The following is a 24,477-nucleotide window of genomic DNA, read 5'->3' as shown; positions in this document are numbered from 1 at the left end:
GAAGGATGGGGGGCTACGGCCCTTCCTAGATCTCAGACAGTTGAATCTTTCAGTCAGAGTAACTGAAGTTCAGACTGGCGGTTACGTCACAAATCAGGTCCGAGGACGAATTTGTCACGATAGATCTAAGAATGTCTCCATCCTTCCTCAACAACAGCAGGGAGCTCTTCTTTCAGCCTAGCACTCCCCCCCCCGAACTTTCGCAGAGGGTGTGGATGCGGCTCTGGCTCCTCCATGATTCCAGAGCATCCATATACTCGACCACTGTAAGCCAGGCAGCATCGAGGTGCTGCTCTCGCTCACATGAAAGAATTGGGGTTGAGACCCAATGCCAAGAAAAGTGTGCTGTCTCCATTACAGAGAACCACTTATCTATGTGTCGTATGGGATTCGACCACGATGCAGGCACGGTTGTCTCCTGCTCGGATCGAGTCGATCCTTACTGCAGCAAATGCGGTCAAGCTAGGCCTGTCACTCACTGTCAAACAGTTTCAAGTACTGTTAGATCTTTTGGCAGCAGCAGCCAATGTGATACCTTTTGGCCTGCTGCACATGAGGCCGCTACAGTGGTGGCTCAAGACCAAGGGTTTTTCCCCGAGGGGGAAATTCATTCCGCAAGTTCAAGGTCACGCGGCAATGCCTACGTGCCCTGGACATGTGGAGGAAATCTTGGTGTTTTATGAGAGCAGACGTCCTGTCGAGGCAGGAGCCAAGGCCCGGGGATGTATGCTTCACCCAGAATGAGTGAAGCAGAGTTAGAGAGTGTCTGGCCAGATTCAGGGGACTCATTTGCGACTCATGAGACTTCGCAATGACCCCTCTGGTGCTCTCTACTGCTTCCAGCTCCTGCGGGACTGGATGCTATGGCACAGACATGGCCGAGGCCTTGTCTGTACGCCCTTCCCCCTGATCGTTCTACTCCCTGGAGTTTTTGAGGGTGACCCCTGAGGGGGCACATCTCATGGAGACCGGTCTCTCAACCGAGGTTGCTGAGACCATCCTTTTTACTCCAGAGCTCCCTCTATGAGGAAGTCCTATGGCCTTAAGGGAAAGTGGTTTACTGCGTGGTGTAACCAGCACCAAATATGACTCAGCTTACTGCCCAATTGGTACAGTACTGAAGTCGCTGCAGTCTCGCTTTCCGCAGGGTTGACCCACTCCACCCAAAAGGTGTACGTGGCGGAATTACTGGCCTTCCACGCCCCTTTTCGGTGCTTGTCAGTGGTTAGAATCCCCTGGGTCATACGCTTTCCTCCAACAGTGCACTCAAGAGCAGATGCCCGGCTGAGGCTCGGAGAATGGAATGCTTCACCCCGAGGGGTGAAGCAGATATGGAGAGTGTTCGACCAGGCTCAGGTGGACCTTTTGCGACTCAACAGACATCGCAAGGTCCCCTCTGGTTCTCTCTAGTGCCTCCAGCTCCATTGGGACTGGACGCCATGGTACAGACGTGGCCGAGGCTCCGTCTGTACGCCTTTTCCCCATTCGCCCTGCTCCCGGGAGTTCTAGAAAGAGTACGCCGGTACGGAGTCAGTCTACTGTTAGTAGCCCCAAACTGGCCGACCCGAGTATGGTTCTCGGACATCATAGCCCTCCTAGACGGCTCTCCCTGGGAGATTCCGATCAGGAGGGATCTCCTTTCTCAGGCTGGGGGCGCAATCTGCCACCCCCACCTAGAGAAGTGGAAACTATGGGTGTGGCCCCTGAGGGGGCGCATCTCATAAGTGAGGTCTCTCAACCGAGGTTGCTGAGACCATCCTTCACTCTAGAGCTCCCTCTACAAGGAAACTTTATGGCCTAAAGTGGAAACTTTTCACTTCATGGTGTAGAGAGCGACACGCTGACCCAGTTCACTGCCCGGTTGGTACAGTGCTGGAGTTCCTGCAGTCTCGCTTCTCCACCGGGTTAGCCCACTCCACCCTGAAGGTTTACGTGGCGGCATTATCGGCCTTCCACACCCCTCTTGGTGGCGTGTCAGTGGGTAATAACCCTCTGGTCACACGTTTCCTTCGTGGTGCACTCAGGATAAAGCCACGGGTGACACCCAGAACCCCATCATGGGGTCTCGCTGTGGTACTTGAAGCCCTCTGTAGGCCTCCTTTCGAGCCCTTAGAGGAGATTTCTGATCGCTTCCTTATCATTAAGACGGCGCTGCTGTTGGCTCTTACTTCTCTGAGGAGAGTAGGAGACCTTCAGGGTACGTACCGAAGGTCCCAACAGTGGTACCACAGCCAGTCACCCTACAGGCCTTCTATCCTCCTCCATTCGTGGAGAACGACCATCGGAAGTATACTGCATGTGTCCAGTGCGAGCACTGGACACATATGTCCACAGAGCTGAACTGTGGCGAAAGTCAGAGCAACTGCTAGTTTGTTACGGTCCCCCTAAGAGGGGGCTCCCGGCAACTAATCATACTTCAGTAGATGGATTGTGGATACAATAACTACTGCCTATGAGTCCTCTGGCCTCCCATCACCGATGGGCGTCAAGGCTCACTCTACTCGAGGCATGGCAGCCTCGAAAGCTCTGATGGCAGGTGTCCCTATCCAGGACATCTGCAGTGCGGCGTGTTGGTCTACACCTTTGACCTTCGTTAGGTTCTACGAGCTAGACCTACGAGCCACTCCAGGCTCCTCTGTCCTGAGCTGACAGGAGTTATACCTCGTGAGCCTGAGGGCCGAGGTAGAAGTTCCCTCTTCGCTGGGTACCCCCCAGGCAGAGATGTAATTTCGCTCGCGTCCTGGCAGTTTCCCAGGCGGAGCCCATGCCAGTGCCCTGGCCACAAGTTTCCAGGCACTACTTGTGTCCCTCTTGTCCGGGTGCGCCCCGACAAAGGACTATTGTCTCCTCGTGTGCCCGAGGGCCGAGGACGACTCCTTCCTCTCGGTCTGGTTGGTCACCAGACAGAGGCCTCCACCTCGTGTGCCCGAGGGCCGAGGTGTTCTTGCATTCCCTCTTCGCTGGGCACGTCCCAGGCAGAGATGTAATTCTACTCGCGTCCTGGCAGTTTTCCAGGCGGAGCCATTCCTGTGCTCTGGCCAGAAGTTTCCAGGCACCACTTGGGTCCCTCTTGATCTGGGTAAGCCCCGACAAAGGACCATCCTTTCTCCTCGTGTGCTCGAGGGCCGAGGAGAACCCCCTCTCTGGCTGGTGACCAGACTGGGGTGTATGACCAAAATCTCGTGAGCCCGAGGGCCGAGGTTTATCCCTCTTCGCTGGGTACGTCCCAGGCAGAGATGTAATACCGCTTGCGTCCTGGCAGTTTCCCAGGCGAAGCAACCTGGTGTTCTGGTACCCCCAGACACCTCTTGTCCCTCTACGTCTGGCTGGTCCCCAGACAGAGGTGGACTCCTTTCCTCGTGTGCCCGAGGGCCGAGGCGGATCAGATCCCTCTTCGCTGGGAGTTTCCCAGGCAGAGATGTAATACCGCTTGCGTCCTGGCAGTTCTCCAGGCGGAGCCAATCCAGTCCCTCCTGTGCTGGCTGTTCCCCAGACGGAGTTTTGGACTATTTCCTCGTGTGCCTGAGGGCCGAGGTTCTTATCATTCTTCCTCTTCGCTGGGTGCGTCCCAGGCAGAGATGTCATCACACTCACGTCCTGGCAGTTTTCCAGGCGGAGTTCTTCTGGTCCCTCTTTGCTGGTGTCCCCAGACTGAGCGACCACTTTCCTCGTGAGCCCGAGGGCCGAGGTATATACCATCTCCCTCTTGCTCTGGCATTTATCCCGGACAGAGGTGTAATACTTCTCCTGTCCTGGCAGTTTCCCAGGCGGAGAACCATCAGTGCCCCTCAGGTAAGTATCTTCTGGCACTGCCCTCTCGTTCTGGGCTGGTCCCCCAGACAGAGGGATATTGTCTCTCTTGTCCTGGTAACCCCAGGCAGAGAGCTCTTCCTGGCCTGATCCACCAGAAGCAACGCTTTCCTTTTTCCTTTCCCAGACAAACACCACTGGGCAGGAACTTGGAATTATGGATAGTTGGTATATCGTTCCCCAAAGCGTTGATGACGCAGTGTGGAGTTCCCGAAAGGGAACGTCCCAGGTTACGTATGTAACCCTGGTTCCCTGAGGGAACGAGACACTGCGTCTCTGACCATAATTCCCGCATTCCTGCCGCGCTTCGCTTCATTCCTGGAAGCTGAAGCCGGTTTGAAACGCACATGCTTATATACTTCCTGGTCGCCTACGTCACCGCCCCCGGTGACGTCACTCCCGTCATCCTATTGGCTACAGACTGATTCAGAGGCGGACTCGCCAATGGCATTTCCCCAAAGCGTTGATGACGCAGTGTCTCGTTCCCTCAGGGAACCAGGGTTACATACGTAACCTGGGACGATTTGGCTTACCTGAACAAACAACACCAGCATCTTCCGCATGATTACAGTTATGATTTCCTACTCTACTGTGTTTACATTGTGTGAGGGTCCCTTCACTTCCTGAGCATTCAACATTATCCAGCCAGATTGATCCACTGCCTTGACCAAAGGTGGCTCTATGAGGTGCACTGATGGCTGATCCACACTGTAACTGTCTGCACACCACAGCAGCATCATTCATGTCCCAGTTATCATCACACACCGTTCCCCACTGGCCATTATAACGGATCTCCACTCTTCCACAGCATGAGTCAGACCCACTGACCAACTTTATGTCTAGTATTTGGCCTTAAAAATTAAAGTACAATGTGATTAAAAATGTGTTATTTTTGGTTTGCTCAACATATTTTGTATATGTTTGACATTGTTGGGAGCAAAGCACCAAACAATCATATCCCCTATTATTTTCAGTTTTCTTAATTATTATTACTTAAAGCCAAACACTAAAGGTTTTTGTTTTTTAATCGCAATGGTGCTATTTTTATTACAAGCAAATAGCACATTTTTTAACAACTAAACCTAAAGCTATTAAAAAAATGTAACCTAAGATATACTGTAAATACTTAAGTATCAAATATCAAGTTGAACAGCAAAAGCATATTTTGAAAACATATGTACTTTTACCTAAGCAGACAACACCTGCATCTTCACCATGACCACAGTTATGTTTTCCAATAGAAGGATGTGAGCACTGTGTGAGCAATGATTCACTTCCTGAACATCCCACATCATCCAACCAGATCGGACCACTTCCCTGGCCAAAATGAGCACCGCCATGTACACTATCAGCTCTTCCACATCTCATCTGTTTGCATGCCACAGCAGCATCATTCATGTCCCAGTCGTCATCACACACTGTCCCCCATTGGCCATCATAAAGGATCTCCACTCTTCCAGAGCAGTCATTATTACCATTCATCAGTCTGATACTATAATCTCCTATAAAACAAACTAACTCAGTCAAAATTTGTAATTTTTTTTTTGTAAAAACAGGGACTAGTTGTGTCATGATACAGCTAGAGTCAGATCTGTATTTTAAATGGGTGACTAACAGCCTGTTACTTACCAGTTACAGAAGTCAGAGCACTGGCTGTTGAGAAGAAAAACAGGAACATTTAAACATACTGTAATCGTATAAATAGATATGATTTACCAAATAAAAACATATTTTTAAGAAGAAACCTTTATTAAAAAATATGTTCAGACTGTATTTAAAAAACATGAGGAACTGAATGAAAACACATAATATTTTAGGCAGTTTACTTATAATATTTTAGGCAGTTTAATTTCTTGAATGATAATTAGTCCAGTAAAACAAGATAATGTGCAGGTTGTGTGAGTTCATGGCCAGGTAAACAGGCCTATTTACAGTGGGGCAAAAAAAGTATTTAGTCAGCCACCAATTGTGCAAGTTCTCCCACTTAAAAAGATGAGAGAGGCATGTAATTTTCATCATAGGTATACCTCAACTATGAGAGACAAAATGAGGAAAAAAAATCCAGAAAATCACACTGTCTGATTTTTAAAGAATTTATTTGCAAATTATGGTGGAAAATAAGTATTTGGTTATTTAAGATTTCTGGCTCTCACAGACCTGTAACTTAGAGGCTCCTCTGTCCTCCACTCGTTACCTGTATTAATAGCACCTGTTTGAACTCGTTATCAGTATAAAAGACACCTGTCCACAACCTCAGTCACACTCCAAACTCCACTATCTATGGCCAAGACCAGAGAGCTGTCAAAGGACACCAGAAACAAAATTGTAGACCTGCACCAGGCTGGGAAGACTGAATCTGCAATAGGTAAGCAGCTTGGTGTGAAGAAATCAACTGTGGGAACAATTATTACAAAATGGAAGACATACAAGACCACTGATAATCTCCCTCGATCTGGGACCAGAACCACACGGGGGGACCTAGTGAATGACCTGCAGAGAGCTGGGACCAAAGTAACAAAGGCTACCATCAGTAACACACTACGCCTGCCAGTGTTCCCCTGCTTAAGCCAGTACATGTCCAGGCCCGCCTGAAGTTTGCTAGAGAGCATTTGGATGATCCAGAAGAGGATTGGGAGAATTTCATATGGTCAGATGAAACCAAAATAGAACTTTATGGTAAAAACTGGAGGAGAAAGAATGCTGGGTTGCATCCAAAGAACACCATACCGACTGTGAAGCATGGGGGTGGAAACATCATGCTTTGGGGCTGTTTTTCTGCAAAGGGACCAGGATGACTGATCCGTGTAAAGGAAAGAATGAATGGGGCCATGCAGAGCTGGCCCAAGGCATAAGCGAACTAAGCGGCTGCTTAGGACCCCGTGGCCACCAGGGGGCCCCCAAGAGTACATGAAATTACATCTTTTTTGTTTTTTATATATGTATAATATTTCAATGGATATCATATTGGTAATGAAATCCATTATTCAATAATAATAAAAAAAATAGCACAATATAATTTAACTGGCTGCTGCAGGATGCATGCACAGTTGGAGTATGACAGCCATACAATGCCTGACTGAGGTAACTTAAATTAATTGAAGAAGCAGCGTCACTACAGCAAAACAATTAATAATGTCACAAAAAAGGACATATCTTTCTGGTGCAGAGAAAAGAAAACAGAAGAATCAGAGGAAGAGAAAAAACAGCAAGATAAAGGTAAGTTAAAAAAATGAGTATAAAGTAAACGAGGCTAAATTGCAAGCTAACGTTAGCTGGCTAGTTAATTAAGCAAACAAGAAAGTTAATGTTTTATTTAACATCCGCAAATTTAAGCTTTGCAATATTAATATATTATAATACAACATATTACTTAGCTGGATTAAGATTCAAGTTTTTGCATTCTGTGTAAAAATAACTTTCTTAGATTATATTTTTGTAATAAAAATAAGCTTCTGTTTCATAAACTTGGTGCTAATAATAAAAATAAGCTTCTGTTTTATAACTTTGGTACTGATAACAGTTTAACATTACTTACATTGGCCTACATTTTTCATATAAAAAATACCCTATTTGACTAATTTGTAGTTCTTTGGTATTTAGCTTTATATTTTATTATTTATTATATTATTTAGTTGATTGTATTGCACTTTTTACATGTTGCAAAATGTTCTGACCAAAAGTAATTAAAGTGGTTAACGTTAGCCTTATATTTTATTATTTATTTTATTTGTACTTCATTGTATTGCACTTTTTACACGTTGCAAAAAAATAAATTAAAGTGGTTAATGTGTTTACAGTAAGAGCATTGTCTACTAGTTTATTTTGCTACTTTTCAGTACACCACATTAAGTATGCCAACTGGTACTGCAAGACTTTGAATGTTAAAGTGCAAATTAACACCTGACTACTCCTGTGGGTTTGCTGCTGTTACAATGAACCTCTGGGCGACCAGTGACTTCCAGGAAAGGCTGGATGGCAACCGAGGAAGTTCGGTGACTCTGGAGAGACAGATGACCTCCAGGAAAGACTGGTGTGGGTGTATTAGGTTAGCAACCTCATGCACAGCACTCGCAAGAGGGCACCAATTCAAGCTACGGAAAGTTGTACGAAGCAATACCCCCAGAGTCGCCCGAGAGGGGGGGAGGATGAGCGACTCAATAGGACAGACACAACGGTAACGGCTAGGACAACGGATTCACGGATAACGAGATTGCTCACCCAAACAACGTTAACTGGGGAGGTTATGGAAGTAAAGTGTCATTGCGGAAAGGTCTGCAAGAACACAAAAGGCCTTAAAATACACCAAGGCAGGTCCAAATGCGGAAAGAGGGGGCCACAGATGCAGCGCACAGTGGTAGCACCTGGTGAGACGCAGGAGAGCTCCAGGCAGGAAGAACCCCATAGCCCTGGAGATCTCTCAGCACCTGTGTCACCTCAACACCTCAGGAAGGACTCTTCCAATACCTTTCCAGAGATCCAAACCCACCCTGCGAGGGAGCGAATTAAATGGCCCAAGATGGGCGACACCAAGGAATGGGACAAACTAGACCAAGACCTCGACAAAGTGCTAGAAGCCACACTAGCAGGGACAGCCAAGCAGAAAGTCAACACTCTCACAACAATAACGTACAATCTGGCAAGGGAGCGGTTCGGATTGGAGGATAAGAGGGTGAACATCAGGGCTGTACACCAACCAAGCAGAAGAGAAAGGGAAATCCACCGCTTAAGGGAAGAAATTAAGGTGCTTAATAAGCAGTTCAAAAGATCCATGGTTTACGAAAGGGAAGGCATCAAGGACCTGACGAGTCAACTCCGAGAACGTCTCTGCAGACTCCGAAGAGCAGAAAGCACTCGGAAAAGAAGGAAGGACAGGGAGAACAAAAGATCTTAGTTCACCAAAGACCCCTTCCGATTCACCAGAACACTGCTGGGTGAAGTAAAGTCTGGAAGGCTGACCAGCCCCAGAGAAGTCGTAGAGGCATTCTTGAGAGAAACCCACGATGACATCTTCAGAAACCAGGCCCTGGATGCCAACCCAAACATCGACAACATTGATACACCTGTAAAGGAGCTCAACATCAGCGAACCATCCTGGAAGGAAATCCAAGAGGTGGTGAAGAAGGCCAGGTCAGGTTCTGCCCCTGGTCCAAGCGGCATACGCTATAAGGTATATAAGAAGTGCCCAATGCTCCTCCGGAGGCTATGGAAGCTGTTCCAGAGGATCTGGAAGAAGGGCAACATTCCATCGTGTTGGAAAAGGGCAGAAGGCTGCTTTGTACCAAAAGAAGAGAACTCCTCAACCATAGACCAATTTAGAACAATCTCACTGTTAAGTGTAGAATGCAAGATCTTCTTCTCTGTACTGGCTAAGAGGATGACCTCATACATGACTGAGAATGGATACATCGACACCGCTATCCAGAAAGGTGGGATTCCAGGCTTCTCTGGATGTCTGGAACACACTGGAGTTCTCAGTCAGATGATCCGGGAGACCAAGGCCAGCAATGGCAACCTGACCGTTGTTTGGCTGGACTTGGCTAATGCATACGGATCAATCCCTCATGCCCTCATCCATGCAGCACTAGACCATTACCTCATCCCTCAGCACATCAAGGGATTGATCATCAGTTACTTTGGCGGAATCCAGCTACGATTCAAGACAGGCCACTTCACCACCCAATGGCAAAACCTGGAAAAAGGGATCGTAACTGGCTGTACAATCTCCCCCATCCTCTTCATCATGGGAATGAACCTCATAATAACAGCCGCTGGGAAGGAAGCCCGAGGCCCAAAAATGCAATCGGGCATCCGACAACCCCCAATAAGAGGTTACATGGATGACCTTACTGTGATGACCACAACCCATGTGGAGGCAAGGTGGGTACTAACTGCCCTGGACCACATGGCAACGTGGGCCAGAATGAAGTTTAAGCCAAAGAAATCCAGGTACATGGTGATGAGAAAAGGTAAATTGACAAACAGAGTCACGCTGCATGTGCAAGGGGAAGTGATTCCATCGATAAAGGAAAATCCAATTAAGTGCCTCGGGAAGTGGTTCGATGATTCACTCACTGACAGGAACAACATCAGCAGTACAGAGAAGCAGGCAGAGGAATGGTTGAAGAAGATCGAAAAATCAGGGCTCCCGGGGAAGTTCAAAGCATGGCTGTACCAACATGGATTGCTGCCAAGACTCATGTGGTTGTTAACGGTGTATGAAGTTCCCATGACAAGCGTCGAAGGAGTGGAGAGAAAGATCAACAAGCACCTTCGGAGGTGGCTAGGAATCCCTCCAAGCTTCACTTCAGTAGGCCTTTACATAAGATCAGGGCAGCTCCAACTTCCTCTGTCATCCGTGGTGGAGGAATTTAAGGTAGCAAAGTGCAGAGTCATAATGACATACAGAGACTCCCAGGATGAACAAGTCAGGCAGGCAGGTATCCTTACAAGATCAGGACGCAAGTGGGCAGCTGACTCATCTGTTGCACAAGCTGAAAGTATGTTGAAGCTACGTGACATCATGGGAACGCCATGCATAGGAAGACAGGGTCTTGGAACTTCCCATATCCAGCAATGGGGGAAGGCTGGATCCACGGATAGAAGGGCCATGATCCAGGAGGAGGTACGGAACCTGGAGGAGGAAGGACGAAGGGCAAGGGCTGTGGAGCTAGCGTCCCAGGGAGCATGGACCAAGTGGGACCTACCCAAGAGGAAGATCACATGGGGAGATCTGTGGAGATTGGAACCATTCCGCATCTCATTTATGTTAAGATCGGTGTATGACACACTTCCAACTCCGACAAACCTGCACAAGTGGGGCTTAAGAGAGGACCCATCGTGCAAGCTTTGTGGGGAGAGGGGTACCATGGCACACATCCTGTCAGGGTGTAAAACAGCACTTGCCCAAGGCAGATACAGGTGGCGCCATGACAAGGTGCTCATGACACTCGCTAACACCCTGGAGCAAGAGAGACGCAGGAAACACCAATCACATGGGAGAGCAACACCATCAATCAAGTTTTTAAGAGCGGGTCAAAAGCCACCAATCACAGTAACAACAAGAACCAATCTGCTGCAAAAGGCCCAATCATGGGAAATGAAGGTAGACCTGAGGGAAAGACTGCAATTCCCCCCGGTCGTCCAGACAACCCTGAGGCCAGATGCAGTGCTGTGGTCTGAAGAGGCAAAAAAGATTATCCTCATCGAACTTACAGTCCCATGGGAAGAGGGTTGTGAACAAGCGTTTGAGAGAAAGAGCGCCAAATACCAGGACCTCTTGCATGACTGCAGGGGGAAAGGTTGGCAGGCATGGCTCTTCCCAGTCGAGGTCGGCTGTAGAGGATTCCCCGCCCAGTCAGTATGGAGGATGCTTACAGCCATTGGGGTGATGGGGAGGGAGAGAAAGATGACTGTTCGCAGGATGGGGGAGGCAGCAGAGAGAGCTTCTTGCTGGTTATGGAGCAGGAGGGAGGAGCTTAGCTGGAAGCCAGGGGGAGTTGATGGGCAGTGATTTGGCCACCACTGCTGACCCACCAATGTTGAGGGTGTTGCGGTTCAGGGTTGAAACACCCGATGATCGTTGGATACCGCGTGATGACATCAACTCTTCCTGGCTAAGGCTACATTCACCAAAAGTGAATGAAGGAGAAGCATCTTTGGATGTAATTGTAATCATTAAAGATCATAGCAAGGGTAAAAACATTGATATGATGTAAACAATGTGATTTTTCTTCTCATTTTGTCTCTCATAGTTGAGGTATACCTATGATGAAAATTACAGGCCTCTCTCATCTTTTTAAGTGGGAGAACTTACACAATTGGTGGCTGACTAAATACTTTTTTGCCCCACTGTACAAAAAAAAAAAAAAAAACTACCAAAACACCCAATAGCATTGCAAGGATGAACAATAGGACCTATTGTTTGTGTAAATGTGGTCTCAGAGAGAAAGAATACGTGTGCAGGTTTATTTTAGTAGAGCTAAAATTGATGTTGTAATTGTACAACATTGGGCCACACAGTGCTAGAGAAATACACCCCACAAAGTCTCTAGTAATATGCACATGGAACTATGTATTTATTTATTCATGCATGTACGTGTGCATAATTTTTACTGACCCAAAAAAAAGAAGAAGAAAAAAAAAATAAACATGGGCAGCATTTCTCATAAGTATTGTAAGCCTAGAAACTAATAAGCTTACCAGCATGAGGGAGAATCAGCTCTGGACTGTGATGCTTTTAGACTTATAGTCTAAAAACTCTAGTGTCTAGATGAGCATGACAATGTTTAAGCACTGAGCCATCTGTTAACATAATGACAATATATCTGCATTTAAATATGAAAAGTTATAGAAATTTTTATTTTATTTCTGTTAGAGCTCTTTTAAGTCATTTTAGTTTACTGAACAGCTCATTTTTATGAAGCAGCTAAAAATTATTTAGAGCAGTCAACTTGTTGGTCAATGTCTTTTCAAAATCAGTCATGTCAACCCAACTATGCAAATAATCAATGATATATAAAAACCTCATATGATTGCTGCAACAAAAGTAAAACTGTTTAACTGTGAGAGTGTTTCTATAAATCATGTATATGTTCAGATATATAGTGATTGGAAATAGGGTTCAAGTTTAGCATTCATTGCGAAATCATACTAAATTTGCATCATTGATTCAGATAATTATCAACGATTATTAAGTTAGTTTCTGGTATTAGCTAACAGTTTCAGAAAAAAATACAACTGTTAAAAGCTTTTAAAAAGATGATGGTACAATGTTAAAAAGATGGCATAACCAACCAACTTATTCAGTTCATAATCTTTGACTAAACTTTTTTAAGTATTAAATATTATATATAATATATATATATTATATCACAGACTGTGATATTAGCATTGTGACATGCAGTATCATCATGATATTTTAATCTTTAATCTCCATCTGTTATAAAAAAAAATAGAAAGTGCAAGAAATGAAAATTTAAATTACCCAATATCAAAGTGAGAAGAGAAGGTCTTAGCATTGCGATGCTTGTGTTGTTTCAAAATGTGCATGAATAAAGAGGTTACTTCCTGATTGATGAGAAGAGCGGATGATTCTTTGGTAAGAACTAAAAATGTTAACTATGTGTATGTTAGGTACTGCTCTTTGCATGAGTCTATCGTGCTCCTAAACAAGACAACCCACAAAAAAAAAAAAAAAAAAACTGTTTTTAACTTCTTTGCAAATGTATTAAATAAATAAATAAAATGATTTGATTGCACAAGTATTCATACCCTTATCTGGGAGTGTTGAAATTTAGCTCAGGAGCATTTATATTGCTTGTAGGTGATACTACACTGATGTTTATATTTTTTTGGAAAGGCACACACTGCCTGTAGAGCTCAAAAACAGGATTGTCCATTACCCTAATTTTAAACCTCCTTATTTTAACCTTTCTGTAAAAGTGTAGCAAAAGTTGTGCAGCTCAATCTAGCAGGGCTCCCATCTTCCCAGCCACTCCAACGCTACAGCACAATTACACCATAAAGCTAGAATCATCAACAATAATTCCAACGAGATCAGCCAGAAAACCTAAATAAAGCACCTAAACACTAATAAAAGTCAGATTTTCATGTTGTCATCAATAATAATAATAATAATAATAATAATAATAATAATAATAATTCAGCAAGACCAAGCAAATATGCTCTGTCTGACATACATTAACAAAAGCTCTCTCTTCATTTCACGTATTACTAAATGTGATAAAGAAACACTGAAGTGCCCAGAATGAATGCACTGTATTAGTATAATATATTCATCACAATAGCTTTGCAGAATTGTAATCATCTGGTGTCTTTCTGCTCGTTACACTGTCAACTGAACTTCTTTCTTGATTCAAAACAAGGTTGTCATTTCATCTGTTTTGAGCCCTAATAATAATGTGTAAAGGAGGTTAGGATTTAGGGAATGTCTGGCTTGAGTCCAGCAGGGGTGTCTACAAGAACACAGAGTCCAGTAATACAATTCCATATGACCACTTTATTTATCCATTGAAGCTAGCAGAGCAGAGGAACAGGGCTATATGCGTGTGGTTTCTACAAGAACAGAAGTACAAACAGTTAAATCAAATAAACCATACTAAGGTTACAGTGTCAAAGACACACTATATAAACAAAGAAACCAAAGGAATTTAACCTACATTGCTCATGTATGCACACCCGCACATGCACACCAGGACTAAACAAGTGAAGTTGAAGCATATTAGAAGAGTAAACAAAAGAATTTTATACAATGACAAATAAACTTCAATACAATGACAAAAAAGAAAGAATCTTTGATACAAATGGTTTTAGGATTTACTCACTATAAATCACAACAGCTTTCATAAATGTTATTAGATTTTACTAGCACACTTTTCTTTGCAATATGTACATTAACAGTCCTCTTAAGGGTGTTAATCTGTGTCCACATTAATATAGTTCTGTTTAGACTGATCAGAGTCCACAACAATATAGTCTGGTTCAGAATCATCATAACCCATGTTCCATTTCAGGGAACTCAAGTTGCGTCAGAAACTCTTTGTGAACGCTTCTGCATGGCCGTGTCCTAAAGCATGTGTAAAATCAGTCCAATATAATGGTGAGATCTCACGGGCAGGATGACATAGAGACCAGGGGGGTGTTCCATAAAACAAATTTACCAAATAAGCCAGGCTTATTTTAGTTAGTCTGACTTATTGTCACTTGGTTTGTCTTAAAATAAGTCAGACTAACTGAAATAAGCCTGACTTATTTGGTAAACTTGTTTTATGGAGCACCCCCCAGGAAGCTTAAAAGCGTATCCAAAACAAGCAGCATTAACGTCAATGTCTTCAGAAAGCGCTCTGTGTGTGTATCTTGAATGCTTATCTCTATTCCCACTGGCATTTCTTCTTGATCGAAGAATTCCTTTACACAATATAGAATCGTGTTCGGAGGTTTGTCCCTGTCGGTCATCCGCTTCAAGGCACCGAGCTGATTGCTCAAGGGACAGCTCACACCTCATCATACGGTGCATGTCTCTCCTCAGTGCCCTCAGGCCAGCCTGTTAACCCTGCCACCTTTGGTGCTTCAGGAAGCATAGGTCTCCAGCGAGCACTGTTCTCAGCTGCCGCCCTGCAACGGTACAGCATGAGAAGTCTCGTTCCTTCATGTGAGGTCGCTAGAGTGGAAAAAGGGGTTGCTTTCTGCAGGTCATCCTCTTCAGGACACCAAATTAAATTTTCTAGCTATAGTAAATGCCAGTCCCAAGGGACTACTTAGCTGTCTAGCTGACACCGCTGCCTGGTAATGGTAATACATGATAATGCTCATCTCCTCGAGTGAGGGCGCTAAAGCAGTCAGGTGGATCATTTCCTGCTGGTTGTCCACTTCAGACGATCTGACTACTCCAAATACACCAGAGGCCAGTCTGGAGAGACTGGTTCCCTTAGTACATCTCTTGGCAGCGTGGAAACTTCTGCCAAATGTGTCTTAATAGGTCCTGCAGTTGGTTTATACCAAGCAGGCTGTGGTAGTGGAACAGGAAATAGTCACTCTCGTGAGCAAGGAGACCACAAGAGGGTGTCTGGGTTCTACATCCAGTACGTCATTGTTCCATGGTAGAATGGGGGATTAAGTTAGATTCAAGGTCTGGACAGACTGAATCATTCTGTCAAAACAATCACATTCAAGATGCTGACGTTGACACAGATCGTGACTCAAATCAGATTTAGATCTTCCACAACACAGAAAGTTCCTGAGGTTTGTTTTTGGGGGTGGAGCTTACCAATATTGGTTTTTCCCTTTCTTCCTTGCACTCTCACCCCGCACTTCAGTGATGGACACTTCCCTCACGGGCAGGGGAACGGTGGCTGCTCTGCCGAGGATCTGTGAGAATCCTACCATCTCACGTGGCACATCTGCTGCCTGGTGATGCTGGCCGTGTTATGTGCACTAAAACACTTTTTCTCAGACCTGAGAGGTCATCATGTGCTTGTTAGCAGTCTCTTACATCAGCCATTAGGGTGGTTTGCATTTGTGCACCCTTTACAGGCTGGCACGCCAGATCCTCCTGTGGGCTCAGGGAAAACTTCAGGGAGCAGACATCTTGTCGAGACAGGGGCTAAGGCCCAGGGAATGGAGGCTCCACCCAGATGTGTACAACTTGAGACTTCACACTATGCACTCTGATTCCCTCTCTCACATCCAGCTTCTCTTACACTGGACACCATGGTACAGACATGGCCGAGGCTGCGTCTGTACACCCTTTCCCTTATTGCTCTGCTCCCGGGAGCTCTAGAGACAGTACGTCAGTACGGGGTCCGTCTTCTGCTAGTAACCCATTCTGGCCTCCCTTGGAGATTCTGATGAAGAGGGTACGTATATAACAATGGTTCCCAGATGCTGCATTTCCCTGCCATACTTCCTGCATCCCTGTGAGTGATTTGCTTTGGCGTATCAGAAGCTAACGCTGCTTATTTTAAACACACATTTGAGCTTCCTGGTCTCTACATCACCCTGCCCGTAATGTCTCGCCATTCTATTGGACTGATTTCACACATGCTTCAGGACACAGTCATGCAGAAGTGTTCCCAAAGTGCTTCTGACGCAGCATCTGGTTCCCCTTAGGGGGACATACGTAACTTAGAGACATTTGCATCAAGTTCCACATTTTCATAATCATCATCATCTTCACTTTTGCTTCTATGTGATGCAGCTTGACCTAGTGATATTGAGATGAAGGACAATTAAAAGAAATTGTTAAAAAAAAGACAGTGACTTTGACTTTGACAGTGACATCATCTGACTTTTTTATAGAAAACTATTACCTTTTGTAGAAGAGCACTTTGAATGAGTTTCCTTACTCCTTTGCTTTTGTCCTCTATTCAGCAGGAGGACGACAATGAGGACAGACAATAAGAGCAGCACAGCTGATACTGCAGCAGCAATGATATGACGCAGGGAGGCTGAGAGAGACACACATGTTTGAGTTTCATTACCAGCAGTCCAGCTTGTTTTAGACTCTTACACATCAGTACCTGTGATAGTGATGAGCAGCAGTTCAGAGGCAGATGAACGGAAGGAGCGCGAGGAGACACTGACTTCATAAACACAACTGTAGTTTCCCTCATGTGAATAATCTGCCTCAAGAAAGAAGAAGGAGGCAGAGTGATGGACATTTGACTCACTGCTGGCGATGTTTGACCCTCTGAACAGGTGAAAAGAGCCTCCAGGATACTGAGATTCAGTGGAACAGATGATAGTGAAACTGTGGCCCCTGGTGATCACTGGCCCCTGAGACCCCTCAACAAACCATCCATCAGGAGTACTGTGGGAAATGGTGGGCTGCTCCAAGTTCACTAGAAAAAATATATAAAAATAAAAAATATTACATTTATATTGTTACAGAGGCCCTTTTCTTATTATGCATTCTTCTGCGCCCTTGTGTTCCCGCTTTATGTCATCATTTACCATCAAAGTTCAATTGAAATACTTGTCACAAGGATACGTTGTGTGTTCTCACATCCTTATGAGTTCATTCTTTTGAAGTAGCCTGGCATGACCGGTCTCTACGAGAACACAAGTCAGTTCTTTGCGCTCTTGGAACTGAGAAACAGCCAGAGACTTAAGCAATAAAGCTACTTAAAGAACTGCATCCACAGCAATTTTACAAATGAGCTCAAATTACAAAAAAAAGGCATCAGAGTTCACTTATTCGCTACTAATGTATGTAATCTATACTGTAGGCAATGAGACAAGACAAACACACTCACCTATAGTGATGATAACAGTGTTACTCAAAGGTGACTCAATGTTGTTTTGGTAGGAGTAACGACAGCTGTAGCTGCCCTGATGTGAGACGTTTACATTAACAAGGTTGAAATTCTCACTAAATACATGTTTCTGGGAGGATATTCCGTTTCTGAAGAGCTGGAATTCAGTATTTATATTGCATCTTGTTTTAAATGTTGTGCATCTCATCTGGATATTTTCTCCAGTTGAAACAGCTGCATGTGTGGAGGTCAGGGTCGGCACCTGCAGCTCACCTGCAAAATAAATATGTATTTTTTAAAAATAATTTATTAAGACATAATGAGTAAGCATGAAATTCATAAAGCCTATGAAACTGAATGTAATTTCTTTTGCTCTTTTCCACCAAAAAAAAAAAAAGAAAAGAAAGAAAATGTAAGAGGATGCTTAATATTTGACTTACCTGAACAAACAACACCAGCATCCTGACTGTGGCTACAGGAATGACTTCCTAGTCCACGGTGTAAACATTGTCTAATAAGGGTTCCTTCACTTCCTAAGCATCCCACGTCATCCAGCCAGATTGATCCACTGCCTTGACCAAAGGTGGCACTATGAGGTGCACTGATGGCTGATCCACACTGTAACTGTCTGCACACCACAGCAGCATCATTCATGTCCCAATTATCATCACACACAGTTCCCCACTGGCCATTATAACGGATCTCCACTCTTCCACAGCATGAGTCAGAACCATTGGCCAACCTAATGTCTGACAGATGGCATTAAAAATGACAGTACAATGTGATTAAAATAGGGAGGGGGTGTCCACCATGCATAGAAATTAAAAATTAAAAAACTTAACTGGATGAACTTAAAAGGTGAAAACATAATACCTTAACATAAAAACATAATACCAATTTTGATAGGGAAAACACGTAGTTTTACCTAAGCAGACAACACCTGCATCTTTATGATGACCACAGTTATGTGTGCCAATAGGACGGTGTGAGCACTGTGTGAGCGATGATTCACTTCCTGAACATCTCACATCATCCAACCAGATCGGACCACTTCCCTGGCCAAAATAAGCAGCGGTTTGTGCACTACCAGCTTTTCCACATCCCAACTTTTTGCACACCACATCAGCATCATTCATGTCCCAGTCGTCATCACACACTGTCCCCCATTGGCCATCATAAAACATCTCAACTCTTCCAGAGCACGAGTTTGAACCATTGGCCAACCTTATGTCTGGCAGTTGGCCTTAAATATAAAGTACAATGTGATTAAAAATGTGTTACTTTTGACATGCTGTAAGTCATTTTTGTTTTTGACATTGTTGGAGTATCAAAGTGAAAACAACAAAAGCATAATGACATGATCTGAGGAAAACATGTGTACTTTTACCTAAGCAGACAACACCTGCATCTTCATGATGACCACAGTTATGTTCTCCAAAAGGACGATGTGAGCACTGTGTGAGCGATAATTCGTTTCCTGAACATTCCACATCATCCAACCAGATCGGACCACTTCCAGGGCCAAAATAAGCATTGGTTTGTGCACTACCAGCTTTTCCACATCCCAACTTTTTGCACACCACAGCAGCATCATTAATGTCCCAGTTATTATCACACAGTGTCCCCCATTGGCCATCATAAAGGATCTCAACTCGTCCAGAGCAGTCATTATTTCCACTCACCAGTCTGATACTGTAGCCTCCTAAAAAACAAAATAACTCAGTATTTATTAATAATAACTGCATCAGCAACTAACATTCAATGGGATTCATAGATTAAGTAATAAATAAATTGTTATTAGTTTAATGTGTCATAATGTATTAATTCCCTAATAACATGCACATGACTAATTCTAAATCTATACTGACATATTAATTAATAATTAGTTCTGTGCCTCAACAAGTAAAGTCATAACATAATTATACATTTGCAGATTAGATAATGATTAATTAAAGCAGATTAAAGCAGATAGATGATTTGGTAATCATTAATAGATGGTTTAGTTCTTCATGAATTATACATTAACATTATACAAAATGACAGCTATTGAAATGTTCCACTCTGTAATGTAGCCTAATAGTGTGGATAAGCACCTCTGCAGAAGAAGATCGATGCCTGCTTTGTCACCACTGCCTGTTTAGCCCCACCCACTGTTTCGCGCATATGTAGTGTTTAGGAGAGATACTATAAAGATGGCTCTGAAGACGCTGTGAAGTTCCAAGTTGTGGAAAAACCAACATAAGCTCATTGGAAGTACGTGCTCATATACATTACTTCAAAACTGAAAAAAACAAAAAAACGTACCCATATGTAGGAATCACTGCAGTTTCCAGTTTAAATGAAGACTAAATCCAGTAAAACTATAACTTATATTCTTTTTCACACCAAAGTATGATTTACACAAAGAGTTTTGATTAATAGGGCAAATTTTTTACACAGTTACTTACAGAATATTATATTATGGCTTTATAACAATTTTAACATTCTGCGCATTTGAAAACTGATACTTTTAAACATTTAGTTTAAAGGGATAGTTCACCCAAAAATTAAAATTTGATGTTTATCTGCTTACCCCCAGGGCATCCAAGATGTAGGTGACTTTGTTTCCTCAGCAGAACACAAACGTGTTTGTCTGTCAGCCAAATAATGGCAGTGGATGGGCACCAGACCTTTAAAAGTAAACAAAAACATGCACAGACAAATCCAAATTATACCCTGCGGCTCGTGACGATACATTGATGTCCTAAGACACGAAACGATCGTTTTTTGTGAAAAACTGAACAGTATTTATATAATTTTTTACCTTTGATACACAGCCACATCCATCTGTCCTGAGCATGAGCTTTTCATCCGGCTCGTGACATGTGAACACGTTCTGGTGTAGAATACGCAAACGCCGTAAGGGGAAATTGCTGAAAAGTCCCGGATGAGTTTGCACAATCAAACGTAATCTTTTAGCTTTAAATCGGTTTGAACAATCAGGATACGCCCCATTAATTACAATTTTTAATAGCCGCTATACCCACAATCTCTGTGAACTGTGTAAACAATGAGTGTTTTATACATGCAACAGATCCCTTCCGGCGTTTACGTATACTACGTCAGAGCGCGTTCACATGTAACGTGCCGGATGCTGAGCTCGTGCTCAGGAGAGATGGACGTGGCTGTGTATCAAAGGTAAAAACTGATATAAATACTGTTCAGTTTCTCACAAAAAACGATCGTTTCATGTCTTAGGATATCAATGTATCGTCACGAGCCGCAGGGTGTAATTTGGATTTGTCTCTGCATGTTTTTGTTTACTTTTAAAGGTTTGGTGCCCATCCACTCCCATTATTTGGCTGACAGACTGCACCGTTTTTTGTTAAAAATCTTTGATTGTGTTCTGCTGAGGAAACAAAGTCACCTATATCTTGGATGCCCTGGGGGTAAGCAGATAAACAACAAATTTTCATTTTTGGGTGAACTATCCCTTTAAGTTTAGTAGGTTTGTGCACTTGATGAAGAGCTACAGTACGATCCCCATGAATATATGGTTCAACAAAACAGCTCAAATTCGCGCAAGTATAAAATAGCACAGCTGCAACAACAAATGAGTTTTATATCACTTTTGTTTTTGTTAACACTCTCGGTTAGGTTTAGGGTTGGGTTTGGTGTAGGGGATATTTCCAACACGATAGAGCATAAATCTTGAGCAACACTCCCTGGATATTTACATTCTGAACAGCAGCAACAGACATTTTTTCTGAACGCAGAAGTCACATCTGACTCTTAAACTGAAGAATGCTTTGCATTTCCATCTGTTTCTAGTCAAACTAGTGTATATTCCGAGTTGATACTCTAATGTTAAACCTATTAAAATGTTTTTAAAAAGCACATGGCTCCATAGTGCCATTACTGGCAATATCTCAATGACCGTCATTTGTCAGTGCTGCACCCCTTCAAGTTTAATGAGTGTGTAAATGACACGAAGCTGCCGACTTTAGCTACATTAGAAACAGGCGGGTGCTATTTTAATAGGTTCCTATAACAAAAACATGCTACGATCACGTATTGAACGTGTTTTTCCAACCTTCTACCCGTGAAACTAGAACAGCAGTTAAACCCATGACTTCCAGTGAACTGATACCCAGCAAACATAGAACGTTCCCCTAACATTCCCATATGGTTCCCATTTGGGGTTTTCTGGGAACCAAATGAGAACGTTCTAGGAACGTTCCCTGTAGGTTCTCTTTTTAATAACCTATAAAGAACGTTCCCAGAACATTCCCTGCAGGTTATTTTTTGGTTTAATTTTATGACCTAAAAAGATCCTTTCCAGAACATTCCCTGAAGGTTATTTTTAGGTTTTGTTTCTATAATACGGTGCCCGCCAGGGGACACCTTCGGTTCACTTATGTTTGTCGTGGCCACGACATATAAACTCGTGGGAAAGTGATATTATGTTGTGGCCACGAGATATTAATTCGTGGGAACGTCATATTAACTCGTGGGAACGTCATATTATGTCGTGGGAACGTCATATTATGTCGTGGCCACGAGATCATTTTGTCGAGGGAACGTCATCCTTATGTCGTGGCCACGAGATGTGAAGTCGTGGGAACGTCATATTAACTCGTGGGAACATCATGTTATATCGTGGCCACGAGATCATTTTGTCGAGGGAACGACATCCATTTCTCGTGGCCACGACTTTTTTTGCTGAGGAAAGGACATCCGGTTCTCGTGGCCAGGACTATGAGCTCTAATCGAAGGAACAGATCATCTCCACACAGCTGTATTGTACGGTGCTAAGCCATGGATCAGCACGATCTTTTGAATTTTTTAAGGGATCGTAACATTGAAGAGGAAAACATTGTCAAAATCGAACGAGAGAAGGTAAATAGTTATATATATATATATATATATATTTTTTATGAATGCTCATCAGACACTGTAACTTCTGTTTTTGTCAATTAGCCACTCATTATAGGCTATGGGCCACAATTTTGTTTTTGTGAAATTAAGTTTTATATGATATGATCAAGTTCTGTGTGCTAAAATGTAAAATTGATTTCCAAGTTATTTTTTAAGGGGCATTCGTTCTGAATTGTAAGTGTTAAAATGATTTCTACATCTATGTCTATAATACGTTTATATTCATGGTTATATTAGTTCTATATGTGGTCTGAAATAAACGTGTTTATGCTAACCTGGAGTGAATTAGACGGAACAAACAAAACCGAATTTTCGACGTTGATTTTTGGGCTAAATTTGGACTTAATCCGATGGACCCAACAACGATTATTATTAGAATTTTTTTATATATATAATTATATTACAATTTTTAATCGTAATAATACAATTTGATAAGACTTTGGGTCTGTTATCAGTCAAATTAAATCAGTATCAATAAAATCCATCTTTCCACTGCAAAGGAAACGGAAACGGCTAAAGTGCTATTTAGGTGCATTTACCGACAATTTAAGATGAAATCTATGATACATTGCATAATAAAAATCACGCGTTACAGACTGTTTTAAATGTTTTCAATAGGAAAATATGATATGCAATGATACATTTAAAATGAAAATGAACTGCCAGTAGGTGATGCCAACTGACTGTCTTCATTAATGATCAAGCGCTTTTCTTTGTGAATATGCCTGATTCGTTAAAAACACTAAATCATTCAGTAAAAAGCTCGGCGATGCAAAACCTTTCTGTTGTGATCTTTGGATGGCGGATGTAAATAATTTGTAAATCTGTTCAGTCATGCTGATCTCACGTGTATGTTTTTAATGATTCCCGATGGTTAACAGTACATTACATTACATACATAGCCTACTCTATAGAATTGAAACGCACTTCAAACTAAAAAGATGTTCAGAAGAAGTGTCAAGTTGCTTTTGTGAAAATTATTATTATTACAGTATTATTACTAATTTCATTAAACCAGTTAAGAAAGAAAGAAAAGTATATAGGGTCTGTATCTACTTTAGTACCATAAAGGTTTTGCTCATTAATTTCTTTTCTTATGATTTTGAGGTAAAATACAGCTTTTTAAAAATTCTTCTCTGTATGAAAAACAAAAATAAGAAAACTACCATTACAAAGGCAAATATTAATTTAATAAGTATTACATTATTACCAAGTCTGCATAACCATAAAAAAAGTAATTTAGTGTACAACGTTGAAGCCCCCTACAGTTTTTCATGTAATATCAGATTTTAAAATTGTATCACAAAATAGTTGTTTTTAATTCTATTTCATACTTTGTACACTGAATGTTTAATTAGAAATCCCAAAGTTTAAATGCAGAAATAAACTTGTATTATTTCTTTCAACAGATTGATGCTTCTGTAATACCCTTGATGCCAGAGACAGAGCTAGCCAAGTATATTCCTTGTTATGGAGACAGAGTGGCAACTGTGGCCTTTTGTCGAAGAAATCAGAGTTCCATCGAAAATACAAGCAGCAAAAGTAACTTGTTTGAGAGATTAAGGAAACGAGTATGTACCCCAAGTGGCAAAGAAGAACATAGACAACAGATTTCCAAAAAATATGCTGGAAACACAAATGCCAAGAAGAGATCTAAGCGTGTGGAACTGGGCTGGATGAACTTCAATGCAAGAGACAATGACTTCAAACAAGTTCGGTCTGCAAAAGGTGGTGGAACCAGACATGTCTCCATATATGTGAATTCAACCATGAAAGATGTGCAGCAAATAGCAGAGAATCTCTTTTTTCCCAATGGTAAAGCCAAACATCTCGATCTGAAAAGTTTGGACTGTGAGATTCGAGATTTCTCCCACAGAATGATTGAATCGGAATGTACCGTTGGAGATTTGTATGAAGCAAGTAAGGTTAAAATTCTCAGACTTTATCTGTTCACCAAGTGCATCAATACACAGAAGAC

At 42.8% G+C, this 24,477-nt stretch overlaps 1 pseudogene; it reads right to left on the bottom strand.

Moving 5' to 3' along the window:
• The window catches only part of LOC141307295 (scavenger receptor cysteine-rich domain-containing protein DMBT1-like), a 45,236-nt pseudogene extending 23,496 nt beyond the window's left edge, over window positions 1-21,740 (bottom strand).
• Between the last annotated feature and the right edge of the window lie 2,737 nt (window positions 21,741-24,477).

The sequence above is a fragment of the Garra rufa genome, chromosome 1 (assembly GCF_049309525.1).
Source record: "Garra rufa chromosome 1, GarRuf1.0, whole genome shotgun sequence".
In the NCBI taxonomy this organism is placed as follows: domain Eukaryota; kingdom Metazoa; phylum Chordata; class Actinopteri; order Cypriniformes; family Cyprinidae; genus Garra; species Garra rufa.
This window is presented reverse-complemented; position numbering and strand designations above follow the sequence as displayed.